This window comes from Amblyomma americanum, chromosome 3, assembly GCF_052857255.1.
Source record: "Amblyomma americanum isolate KBUSLIRL-KWMA chromosome 3, ASM5285725v1, whole genome shotgun sequence".
NCBI lineage: Eukaryota > Metazoa > Arthropoda > Arachnida > Ixodida > Ixodidae > Amblyomma > Amblyomma americanum.
The window spans coordinates 134,312,254-134,323,006 of NC_135499.1; the positions used below are offsets into that span (position 1 = coordinate 134,312,254).

At 46.1% G+C, this 10,753-nt stretch overlaps 1 protein-coding gene across 1 annotated transcript in view; it reads left to right on the forward strand.

Moving 5' to 3' along the window:
- The first annotated feature begins 1,585 nt into the window (after positions 1 to 1,585).
- The window catches only part of LOC144123328 (uncharacterized), a 22,052-nt gene continuing 12,884 nt past the window's right edge, over positions 1,586 to 10,753 (forward strand). The window contains exons 1-2 of the mRNA XM_077656177.1: positions 1,586 to 1,783; positions 6,664 to 6,828. The gene's annotated coding sequence lies outside the window, so the exon portion shown is untranslated. The remainder of the gene's footprint in view (positions 1,784 to 6,663; positions 6,829 to 10,753) is intronic.

Genomic DNA, 10,753 nt, shown 5'->3' on the forward strand with positions numbered 1-10,753 from the left:
GCCTTCTGGTCCCTTATTGTCCTATTTGTTTCTCCAGTCTGCATCCGCAGCCAGGTCGGTTGGCTCGTCTGGTCCCCTCTCGACAGCATCCCAGCTGCCAGTGCTAATTGCGACACCGGGAGCAGGGGCTCAGCGCTCCTCCTCTCCACATCCATCCTCGCAGTACGGCTTCGTCTGAGATCCTGGGAACATGTCGGTGTCTGAAAACACTGAGAAAAAAAATTAAAAGCCGCGCAGCCAGATTCTTATCTCGACGCTACAGAGGGAAGGTGGGGATAGAGGTGGGCGAATGTTCAAAATTTTGAAATAACGAATCAATATCCTCATATTCCGTTCGCTGAACGAATCAAATAGTGCAGGCAGCGAAATCTGATTTGGTGTTCATGTTAGTAGAAAAAATAGTCCTTATTCAAAATTATTCGAAAGAAATCGAATACGATCTGGCGTCTTTGATTAATATCCAAATAACAGAAAAAAAAAAGGTTCGAATCGGGCAAGCCACAGTTTTCTTCGTCAACTGTTTCAACCCCCCCCCCCCCCTCAGCCCGACGTCACCCAGCATGCTGCGACGTTATGTCTGCGTGTTCAGCTCCCTAACGAGTTGCCAGTCGTGTGGCCACGTTTGCGATACTAAAATGTACGGCCTCTAAAACTAAGCGACGCGGTACGTTTCAGCCAGGTTCAGCAAACTGTTACTTCATGCTTGATTTTCGAGGAGCATAACTATCGTCCTTCTCATAGACTCATAAACTGAGTTGTGCCTTTAGTTCGCCGCCGCCGCCAGCAGCAAAATTTTCCAAGGTGCGTGAAGTGAAGATGACAGAGTTAATCTACCGAATTTGCAAAGCGTAATTTATAGTGGATATCACTGCTGCGTCTTTCGATAGCCACAGGTTTAATTCCACGAATGATACCATGATCGCTGGATATTCGTTGTTTCGCAAGGATATTAGTTTTGTACAAACACTCGCCCAAGTAACTAACAATCTTACGAATATTCGATTCGTATTTCATTCGGTTCTTTCATTATAAGATTAGTACTAGATTGGGTTTTCAGCTACAGTATTCGCATTCGATGCAGTACTGAAACTAGACAATTTTTATTCGATTCGGTCTCAAAGGCGCACAATTCGCACGTCTTTAATAAATAAAGGCTTTTAACTTTTATATACAATATTCCACAGTGAAACCAAGACACGCAATTCAAACAACATATCCACACATTGTTGCCAAGTAAGCAGAGCACACGCTTTAAATTTGATAGTATGCTGCCAGGACAGCTTTTGATACGTGAGTTGAATCGCTTGAATAAAGATTTTATCGTTGTGTTAAACAAGGGGTATTTTTTGTGCTTCATCTTATCTGCCTTCGGGTGTTGCGGAGCAATGTGAAATAGAAGATAAGGATTAATTAAGCCGTCAGTCAGCTGTCCGTTGCAAATAAAGGCATGCGTCCTAAATAGACATGACAGGGCCTGGAAACTGAATGATGGCCAGTGAGAAAGAACAATTCTCTTGGCCTCCTCGCAGCCGCTGGTGTAGAGGGGTCGTCTGTCACCCATTTTGCGTCGCTGTCGTATGATGGACGCTACAGCGCGCTCACAATTCTATAAAAGCGCCGCCAGTGTGTAGCTAATGTGACTGAGCTCGTATACCCCGTCTAAATCATGTGCAAGCTCTCATCGATGGTTCGGGCCAGCACTTGTGCTCTCACACTGTCTATCTTGCTGACCCTTGGAGAAGCTACGCACAAGTCACGACGTGAAACGGCGGATCTTTCTAAGGTGCGAATTCTGTAAAAAGTAACCTTTATCGTGCAGAACTGAAATTCTAATCGATACAGGCGCCAGCACACGCGCACGGACCTTTGGGAAGAACGTACTGTAATGGACGTATAGCCGCGTCCTGCTTGGCTCTAGGTTCGTAGTTGATACGCAGAATATTGCCCGCTGAGTCACAGCATTCGCAACAGTTGTCCAGCTTATACAGTACGCCCTAGGCGCGTCAGTATCAAATGGCGGGCTCTTTGTTGTGTTTGTTGTTGTTCAGGGTTGTTTCTGATTAATTCGTGAAGACACTCAACTCACGTGTATTAGCTGCGCTTGTGTAAAACAGAGCAATATCTGACAGGCGGGACAGCTTCATATACTGTAATTTGCTGCTTGCCCGGACGCATTGGGCACTTTAGTGCACTGATGAAGGGCTCAGAGGCAAGCTTTGGTGTGATGAACTACACTTATGTTTCTTGAAGTAGTAAAGGCCCTGCGAACTTTTCATTCACTAGTGAGGGAGCGGAATAAAGGCATAAGAATCAATAAGCTCATAAAATTCTTGTCTTAAGCCGCAATGCCACGCAGCGTTAGAATTTTCAGTGATATTGAAACAGCTAAGGATAAAAAGGCTTACAAAAAACTATTTTTTTGCAGAGTTGAAGAAAAGACACATAAAACTTCGTTAGATAGAGCCTTATAACTTTGATTTTGGGCAGACCAGAAGACCTTAATCACTTTATGCACGAAATTTGAAAAGTTTGCGTCTGCGTGCAAAATGGCGGGCTGTTTGAAACATTCTAGCAGAGGTTAATTGCTGTCCCCCTCAAGAATCCAGCTGTAATTTCGTGCGTAACGAACGTGTAATGAACAGTTTTTGTTATCTGTCGAAATCATCTTCGTTGGAACGCGACACCTGTGTATGCACGCACGGCTTTCGAGCGGCAGAAATTTTTTCCCGGGAGAAGATTTATGGCTTTGTGTCAGGCCTCGTTAAATAGAATTACACAGTTGTAGAGGGAGCCTGTACGCTGCTTGCCTGCGTACGCAGAACTTTCTTTCTTCCATCGAAGAGAGCCACAGGCCAAAACACAGGCCGATTTTTATTTTTGTTGCGTACGGTGCGCAAGTAAGCATTTTGTACACAGTATGAGACCTGGTGTCTTTGCGGGATAATCAACTAACGTCCGTTTGACAGAAACAAAGGCAGTAGATGCACGGAGTAGAAGCCAATTTTTGCCCTCTCTCTGTGTATAGGTTTTAATGGGTTCAGGATATAGAGTTATGCAAAGTCTGGTTGGATCATGGAAAGAAGCGGCTTCGGTCCGGCTGGCGGTGGTCATATTTCAATGCTGGTGAAATGCTAGAGGGCCGCGGAATGTGCACCATCATGGCACGTTAAAAAGCCCTGAGTAGTCAAAATTTTCCACTAATGCATCTCTCGTAACCAGACTCGCTTTGGGACGCTAATGCTATGAAACCAAACCAAACGTTCCAAATCCACTTTCCTGAACCTAATAAAAAAATCCACATTTCTCAATAGGGAAGTGCGAAGCAAAAAAACGGCTTGGGTTCAACGTGGCCTTAACATAGTTATACGAGCGAGAGCTCTGTTAAGCATGGTCTCCACTGTCTCAAATAAGATGTGAAGTTAAAGGGTCAAGATCAAAGGTCAAGGTCAGGTACCCAATGAGCATCGTCATATGATCACGGGTCATACTACCATAGCTTGGACAATACCACCACGCAGTTGTTAGGTTTGGCTTTGTGAGGCAATGAAGGTCATTGTGGATGTGGTGCCCACTGTCTCGAATCAAACGCTAATGTGAAGGTCAAAGATCGAGGTAAGGTTCCCAATGGGCATAGTAACATGATCACGTGGTCGTACTACCATAGCTTAGGCCATACCCTCATGCAGTTAAGTTCGGTTTGACCTTGTGAGGCATTGAAGGTCATTTTCTCATCCAGGTTGAAATGGGAAGTTGTACCCCGAGGAGTAGAGCTATCGCTCCAAAATTGGAGGGGAACTTAAGCTCCACTTTAAGGATATAACACGATAGCATTATTGAGTTAATTAATGGCCATATACGCGGAATTGGTCATTCTCAGCTTGACATCCACAGGTCCCTGGGAGTGCTCACTCCACTGCTTCCGCAATGGTGCAGTGGTTAAGGGATGCGCCACTGCCCTGCGATGCCAGGCGCTGCCACCGGTGGGGCTGTGAGATCCAAGTTGCTCTTCTCGAGCAACCTCTCGCGATCAGTGATTAATTCAACAGCCATCTGCCGCGGTCACTTGTTTGCTCACAATTCGATGGGCAGGTTGTGATGACACAACAAGGTCACTTGACCTATGTGGCCCACATAGGTTGATTCTCCGGCCGGACTCTGCGCCACCTTATTTTTTGCTCACAACAACAACGCCGGATTTTCTGAGTAACAGGGCCTTCAACGCTATCACGTTAAAGCATTACCCGTCAGGTTCATATCGTACCTTCAAATAAGCTCGAGTCATATGCTAAATGTTTTAGTTCAGGTTAAAAGTCGACAATCGATTACGGTAAAACTGCACCTAATTTGCGATCTCCAACATGTGCTAAAGAATATGAAAGACTTGAAAAAAAAATTATCAGGTGTTTTCTCTTTCTGGCAATGCGAATTTCAGCAGCGAATAGGGTGGCGCGAAATTCTGACGACATACGAGCTTTTAGTTAATCTGAATAACGGTGTGGGATGCCTTTCATTTATGCCGAAATACACGCCGTCTGACGCCACAGATATTTGCAGCTCCCTTGTTTTCTGCACACTTTGGTTCAGAACGGTGCCTCGCCGACCAGTCCGCTCTCCTGCTCGAGTTGACGAACAGACGGCGTCAAACGAAACGTTAACAAGACAATAAAAGCGAAAGCAGCAAATCGAAGAGATTTTATCTGAAGGAGGATGACCACTCGAGCACCTGACTTTCATTTCGATGACGGGGAGACCGTTGCATGTCCGCAGAGGAAGTGGCTACATGCAGCGACAGAAGATGCTGGCCAGGAGAATAACAACCCTTGGAAACTAACAATGCTGTGAACTGTATTTGGCAGAAACTGCCAGGTTATGAAGAACCATTTACAACTTCCGCTGACCAGGACAGCGTAAAATATGCGAGCACATTGCCAGTAGTCTACAATGGAATAGGGATATACAAGGTGTCGAAAAGGCCTGAAATTAAACCCGCGACAACGCAGCAAGCTATACATAGAAAAATGACGGGGTTTACGGAGTCTGAGGCATAATGAAGCCGAGTAGGTTAGATAAAATAAGCGAGGTTATGACGACCATGCTTAAGTAAACAAGACTTGAACATGGGCAGGGGATATTGGACGGAGAACAGGTAACCGATTGTCCCTTAGGGTAGTGCAGTCTGTTTTGAGAGAAATTAGGCATAAAAGAACCAAGTGAGATGAAGGTTGGGGGGGGGGGTAGTCTGACCGCAGCAGGCGTAGGACATATCCGTGAAAGAGGACTTTATCTTGTCCCAAGAATTTCAGCGCTGAAGAGGATTATAATGAGGATAAGCACACGCAAGGTATGCGTAGGTTTACCTGCACTGCGGTTTCACTTCGCATGAGTGCCATTGTAAAAAAAAAATGGTGTCTATGCAACTGTGCCATCATGCCATCGCTATTGAGAGCTGCCGAAAGATGCCTCTACTAACAAAGGCCCAGCGCTTAATCTTTTGGCGCCGTAAAGGTCGCGCCCCAAATTTACGTGTAGAAAAAATTCAATTATGTGACTATGTCACGGATCTCTCCGGAGAACACTCGGACCGAAAGAATGGACGGGGCGCCGGGTGTACCCACATACACGCATATTTAACACGGTTGGTTCGGTGCGGCTGGGGCGTTGTATGGATCCCGTAGCCGACGTCGAGGCGGTGTTCGGCGTGCTTGGGCTGGCGTTGCTGGCGGCGTTCGACGCGCTCGGGCTGGCGTCGCTGGCTGCGTCGTACAAGCTCCAGGTCGAAGCGCCCGTGGAGGTGATGCCGGTGTTGTTGGCGGTGGGGGAACCATCCGGATGAGTGGCAACAGCTCTGGAGATACCCCTGGCCGTAGCAGGTGGTAGCGTCCTCTGTTGACTCCCCGGAACGGGCTCAGGCACAGCAGGAAGTCCACGATGCGATGTCGTAGAACGCGAGCTCACCGGAGCACTAGCCGGCGTCGCTCTCTTCCAGCCAGTGTCCCTGACCCACCGGAGCCTCCGCTTCTCTGCTGTTTCCCCCCGTGCCTCGCTCTCACTCCCCCTTTTATAGCCTCGGTGTTAGTCCACGTAAGCCTTGTCGTCGTCTTCTTCTCTTCTCCACCAATCACCTCTCTCCACCTCACTGAATGCTTCTCCACCAATCATCTCTCTCCACCTCAACGAATGCTTCTTCTTCCTCTTCTTTATTCTTCGGTTAATTCGCGTCGTCTTCTTCACACTTTTTTCCTTTAAAATTTAATTTAGGCTCCTTAATATATGTGACAGACTACCTCTCCTTGCTTCTTTTGTCATATATCTTTGGACACCTGAACTGCGCCGTAAGGGAAGGGATGAAGGAGGGAGTGAAAGAAGAAAGGAGGAAGAGGTGCCGTAGTGGAGGGCTCCGGCATAATTTCGACCACCTGGGGATCTTTAACGTGCACTGACATCGCACAGCACACGGGCGCCTTAGCGTTTTTCCTCCATAAAAACGCACCCGACCGCGGCGGCTGCGTTTTGATAATAGAACAAAAAATGTAGCAATGGCTTTCACGGTATTTGTCACCTTGTAGTTTGTTAGCAGGAAGAAATTTCAGAGGCGTCATAATTATCTGAGCACTTACTTCCTGTGATGGTATCCTCTGGAAATGACCCTTATTCTCTCCGCAGACTGCTTGCTATGGGTGTCGGACGAAGCCAAGGGCCACGTTCCCCAAATCTGCATAGACCGATTCAAGGAGAGCTGCAACATTGAAGAGATAGTTTTCGATGAAGACTGCGACAGTTTTTTTTTAAGGAGTCAGCGGAAATCTGACAAAACCTTCAGGATCCAAAGTAAGCTTGTCTTGTTGCGTGCTGCTCAAGAGCGTCTGGCCAAATGAAATTTTTTTTAATAAAGCTGGCCCTTTTTCATCAGGGCTACAAAAACAGAGCGGAAACAACTGAATCTTGGCTGCTTGTCAGCAAACGATCTGTTTTACAAATTTCGCTATAGAAAAATTAGCACGTCTGTCGAAGCACCTTTAATACATCGCCTTTCATTATCGAAGTATAAGCATGAGAAAATATAGTGTGCTACGAAGAAAGCGAAGCGGGAGGAGGAGGGGGGGGGGGGGGTGAAACAACAGCGCGCGCAGAGTAAATGAAGAAAGCGGGCCCAAGTGTAAGAATTGAAGCGCATATCGACCACGCCAGGCGGGCAGCGCCACGCGAAGAACGAGAATGCGAGGAAGAAGCAGGGTAGGTGTTTCCCGAACACTCTGAACCAAACACTTTTTCTTGAGAGAAGTTGGCCTTGGTAGATCGCAGCTGAGAAAATGGGATTTAATGCCGGCCCGGAATCGCCGTTTCTAAGCTGCTCCAGGGATGGGCAAAAGTGCGGTTTGTGAGGTCAAACAATTGAAACTGGTGTTTATAATAATAATAATAATAATAATAATAATAATAATAATAATTGGTTTTTGGGGAAAGGAAATGGCGCAGTATCTGTCTCATATATCGCTGGACACCTGAACCGCGCCGTAAGGGAAGGGATAAAGGAGGGAGTGAAAGAAGAAAGGAAGAGGTGCCGTAGTGGAGGGCTCCGGAATATAATTTCGACCATCTGGGGATCTTTAACGTGCACTGACATCGTACAGCACACGGGCGCCTCAGCGTTTTTCCTCCATAAAAAAACGCTAAGGCGCCCGTGTGCTGTGCGATATCAGTGCACGTTAAAGATCCTCAGGTGGTCGAAATTATTTCGGAGCCCTCCACTACGGCACCTCTTTCTATCTTTCTTCTTTCACTTCCAACGCCCTCCCTTCCCATACGGCGAGGCTCCGGTCTCCAACAAGATCTGAGAGAATTACAGCGCCATTTATTTAAAAACTAATTTTCTAACGAATTTTTAACCACGGCTACCGCACAACATAGCAGACAGCCAGCGCGCATTATCTCGAACAGCCTCGCCATGTAGAACAGGACGATTGCTTGATTATCATCACTGTCACTGATGTGTCGTGTCCCGCGACGTTAACCGAATGTCTTGCTCCGAGTGACTAGACAAAATTTCCTTGAGCCGGGCAGTGAGCTTGAAACGAGAACCCTCTGAGCTCAATGATAAGAAGTAATAATAATAGCGGTATCGGAGCCTTAACTCCAAGTCTCCCCGCCTCGTAATGAGCTCGCCGATATGCAGGACCCCCGGTGTCATCTGACAACAGATTGCCGCTTGTTCTATCAGTACGAAGGAGGGGGTAAACTTCATTGAATAAGAGATTTTAGGCACGGGTTAGGGTGGTGTTCTCTTCCCCGTAGTAGGCCCCTCTTATAAGCCGGACGCCAGGTGACCGACCGACGATGCCTTTCGGCGACCTCTTCACCCAGCTCCGTGACTAGGAGTTTAACCTCCGGGTCTGAGCTCAGCAGCTGCGGACTCTTCGATGGCTTGCCTTGATTACATGATTATAGGATGTATCGTGTGTCTGCGTTTTGGTGTCCGCAGAGAAAACAGATGGAGCTGGAATGGTCAAGGAACCATTTGGAGTACATGTACGGATTAAATAAAGTGTCTGTTCGGAGTTGCCACCACTGACTGGTGTTTCACTTAGATATCTATGGCGTCCTGGGAAGATTTGTCTTTATTTCTTGAATTGGGTTGTAAATTCTTTGTAAGATGTCACTCGCTCCTTGGTCGACCTGAACTCGGGGTAGCGCACCTCCCGCTTGAATATGAATCCTCGGTTTCCAGGATGGTCCAAATGGGTAGGGTCCCATATCAATGTGATCTGGCGGGTATTGGAGGTTTTTTTGTAAGATTTTGATGGCTGCGGAGGGGCCCTTCTTTATACGGGCCGGAACTTAATACACTTAATTATTGTTACCACTGAAGAATATTTATTTATCAGGTTTTGCTGTTTTTATTTTGAGTTCTTGCGGTTTAGATAAAATGATTCTTACCGCTTGTTCTAACAGTATACAGACTCCAACTGACTCAATTTGATTGAGAGAGTTTTATTAAACAGCAAAAACTGCAAATAAAAACAGGAAACACTTGAAAAGGAAAAAAAAGGCCTAAGCAGGAACAATAATGATACTAAGTTCGTGCCCCGACTTATAGAACAAGCGGTAACAATAATTGACTGTGCTGTTTCCTGCTCCATGAACTAGGCCTAAAAAAGAACATGTACTACACAGAGCAAGGCAGCAATGTGGGCTAGTTGGTTGTACATTTTGGTTTGAATAACGCGCTACACACTAACAAAACGACACCGGAACGAAGGACACAGGACAAGTGCACACTAACAACTAAAATTTATTCTGGTACGAGGGTACATAAATACATTCCACGAACATGCTGAAACAATCAATTCATTGCCAACGGCTGTGTCGCACGCTCCTTCGTTTTTTGATTAGATGCACCTCCTCACTAGATAACAACACCGAGGGTGTGCTTACGCACTCTTCTCCGGCCTCCAATATCTCAAACGCTTCTTTTATTTCTCTTTCTTTCTTTTACTTTGCCCGACCTAAAATTGCTGTCTGATCAAAGTACGGTGAACATTTGTGATTTGCGCAATGGGGGGGCGAGATTTCCAGGATTCGTTATTTTTCCTAAGTTATTACTGTGCTCTTTCAACCTGGTGTTTAGACATCTGCCTGATTGACCTATGTAGCTCATGCCACATGACAGGGGAATTTTGTGCACTATACCGGTGGCACATTCTACGAACTTTTCTTGGTGTGGGATACCACAAGTGTTAGCCAATTTTTTCTTCGACTTATTCATTTCGTGACAAAGGCTCACTAATTTTCTGGGCGCGGTAAACACCACGGGAACACCATATCTGTCTGCTACTTTCTTTAAGCCGTGCGAAACATTATGTACATAAGGGATGACAACAACACCAGCACCCTGCTCTGCATGCTTTTTCTGCGGTATTTTTCTTTTCAGTAGCTTTTGTAGATTCTTTTCAGCCACTGACGTAATTAGCGCGTCAGGGTACCCACTCATCCTTAGCCTACCAATTTGCCTCTTGATGCTACGCTCTACCTGATGGGAACACGATTTCTTAAGACACTGCGCCAAACTGTTACTTGCTACACTTGTTTTCACCAATTTAGAGTGCGCGGAATGATAACTTAAGAAGCTTTTTCCCGTTTTTGTCAGGTACGTGCAACACGTGTGCTTGCCACCTTCTTTTATCTCTATGTCCAAGAATCTAATCACAGAGTTCTGTGGCAGCTCGAACGTGAATTCCAGCCCGGCGAAAACCTCTCGGAAAACATCTAATACGCTGCTTACTGACAATCGGTTCACAATCGCAAAAGGGAAACAAAGCAGAAAATCATCCAATCCCAATAGGAAAACAAAGCAGAAAATCATCAACAAAACGAAAAGCCTTTAGTAATTCAAACTGTGCCAATCTTGATTTCAAGGCCCGGTTTTCCTTTGCCATGTAGATATCCGAAATGACCGGTGCAATGCACGACCCAATGCTAATCCCACTTTTTTGAACATACAATTTCGAGCCAAATTCCACCACCAAAGAACTGAGGTATTTTCCCAGCAACTTTAGGAAACCAGAAACACTAATGCCACACTCATTTTGAAACCTGACTGCCCCAAAGTGATCAACACATTCTTCAACTGCATTTAATGTAGCCGATGACTTCTTCAGAACCCCGATTTTAAACGGATCGTCCACCTGCAGTCTCGACAGGTTCCCTTGTAAAACCTTGCGACACACCTCTGCCACGTCTCTCTGTCATCAATGAT